Below are 2,913 nucleotides of genomic sequence, written 5' to 3'. Positions count from 1 at the left end.
GGAATAATAATAATAAGGTTGACTTCTTAGGCTACACAATAGGAGTCAACAGAGTACAAATGAGCGAAGAGAAGATTTAAGTTATTAAAGACTAGCTAACACTAACTATAGTTATAGAAATCTAATTATTCTTAGGATTTGTAAACTTTAATAGGCAATTTATTTAGGACTTCTTAAAGATCGCGATACTAATGACACAACTTACGTGGAAAGATACGCCATTTGTGTAGAGCAACAAAGCAGATAAAGCCTTTAACAAGCTTAAGACAGCATATATTACACTACTATGCCTTAGAATATTTACACCAGGCGTACTAATAAAGATTGAAACCAACGCATTAGATCTAGCCCTAGGAGGCTGTGCTAGCATACTTACCGACGACAAGTGGCACCTAGTAGCATACTACTTAAGGAAGTTCTTAGGACTAGAAGAACGATACGATGTACATGACAAGGAATTACTAGCTATTGTAGCATGTCTGCAGCACTAGAGAGTATACGCAGAAAGCTGCTTAGAACTCACGATCTATACGGACTATAAGAACCTAGTACACTTCACGACAACAAAGGTACTTAACTAAAGACAGACTAGATAGGCTAAACTATTAGGACAATATAAGTTCAAAATCGTCTACACACTAGGGAAAGAAAACAGAAGAGCTAACGCTCTTAGCTAACAACACGACATCGCAGGAACTAAGACAATAGTTAACAAACCTATACTTAAGACTAATAGAGACGGATCCTTAGGACCTGCATATAAACTTAACATTATTATAAAAATTAGAAACAATGTACCTAAAGAAGTATAACAAACTATTATTAAAGAATATCACAGCAATCCTGTACACAGACATCTAGGAATCGCTAGGACTATAGAACTAATTTAGCGCAACTACTAATTTAAAGGAATAAAAGACAAAGTCATAGCATATATCGCCAAATGCGCAGAATGCTAAAAGAACAAGCATAGCACGCACGCACCATACGGAGAAATGCAAGCCCTAGAACTACCACAAGAACTGTAGGCAGACATCTCCATAGACTTTGTTACAGGACTACTAGCATTAAAGGATCTAACGACTAAGGTTACCTACAATGCAATACTTGTTGTAGTGGATCGCTTTACAAAACAAGCAGAGTATATCCTATTCAGGAACAACTACATAGCAGTGGACTTAGCATACATTATCTACAATAGAATTATCCAATACCACAGAATACTAAAGTTAATTATTAGCAATAGAGACAAGCTATTTACATCCAACTTTTGGACGACACTACTTGCAGCAATTAGAACTAAGAGAAAGCTGTTAACAGCTTACTACCTATAAACTAACGGACAAACAGAACGAATAAACTAAATAATAAAGACATATCTTAGGATTTACGCTAATTATTAGCAAGACAATTAGGTATAACTACTACCTATAGCACAGATGGCATACAACAATAAAACATCAAAAGCAATAGGCAAAACACCGTTTTACGCCAACCACGGACGACATCTAAATCTCTTTACTAGAACATATCCAAGTCTAAAGATAGAAGCAGCCATCGCAATAGCTAAACAACTAAAGAAAATTCACGAGGAACTATAAGAATCACTTAAACAGGCTTAACGCCAAAGCATTTCCTACTAAAATAAGAAAAGAAAAATAGCACCTTAACTAAAGAAGGGGGATAAAGTATATCTACTTACAAAAAACCTTCGCACAAAACGACCTAGCAAGGGACTAGACAATGTTAAGGTCAGACTATTTTTAATTTCGAAACAAAACGGACTAGTTACATATACACTTGACCTGCTAGCCAACGCGAAGATACACCTAAGATTCTACATACGCCTATTAGAACTAGCAGACCCCAAAACGCTACTACAAAAAACATTTTATTTTAAACCTAAAGAGGAAGACGAATTTAAAGTTAAAAGAATTGTCTTACACCAAACAAAAAACAACAAAACTAAATAACGTATGTGGCAAGCGAGCGCCGCAGGTAAGCGAGCGCCGCACCCCACCAAACCTGCGCACCTCTCCTATCTCAACGAACAATGGCTCAACGTAGCGCTACTTAATTAGCTTTAAATAAAGCAGATATTCAGCTTGCTATTTCTTCTATTAATCTCTATTAAACACAAAGTAATCGTTGCGCTGCTGCTATCTACAACGTGTCTAAACGAACAATCCGCCGCTAACGCGCTAGTATACCTGCTCGACGCGATTGCCAGCCTAACTCAAAGAAGCTTACTAAGCTAGAAGAGGAGGTGATAGTTGATTATATACTTGATCTAGATCTACGTGGATTTGCGCCCACGTATGCTGCTGTGCGCGATATGGCTGATAAGCTGCTGGCTGCGCGCGGCGCTGGCCAGGTTGGGCAGAAGTGGCCAGCCAACTTTGTCAAGCGTACAGACAGTCTTACGACGCGTTTCAATCGAGCGTACGATAGGCAGAGAGCTCTATGTGAAGATCCAGTCCTAATCAAGAGCTGGTTTGAGCTTGTAGAGCAGACAAAGGCTAAGTACGGCATCTGTGACGAGGACGTCTACAACTTCGACGAAGCTGGCTTCATGATGGGCAAGATCACGACTCAGCTAGTCGTAACAGCGTCAGAGAGGAGGGGCCGACTAAAGGCAGTTGAGCCAGGCAATCGTGGGTGGGTAACGCTGATCGCAGCGATTAACGCAGCTGGCTGGGCAGTTCCGCCATTCCTCATCTTTGCTGGCAAATATCATCTATCCGCCTGGTACGAAGCAGAGATCCCACGCGACTGGGCGATCGCAGTCAGCGACAACAGCTGGACGAATAACGAGCTAGGTGTTGCCTGGCTAAAGCACTTTGATGCTCACACAAGACTCGCGTTGTTGGCACACGTTGCCTACTTATTCTTGATGGCCATGAGAGCCACTAG

This window comes from Exserohilum turcica (assembly GCF_000359705.1).
Source record: "Exserohilum turcica Et28A unplaced genomic scaffold SETTUscaffold_19, whole genome shotgun sequence".
Lineage (NCBI taxonomy): Eukaryota > Fungi > Ascomycota > Dothideomycetes > Pleosporales > Pleosporaceae > Exserohilum > Exserohilum turcicum.
This window is presented reverse-complemented; position numbering follows the sequence as displayed.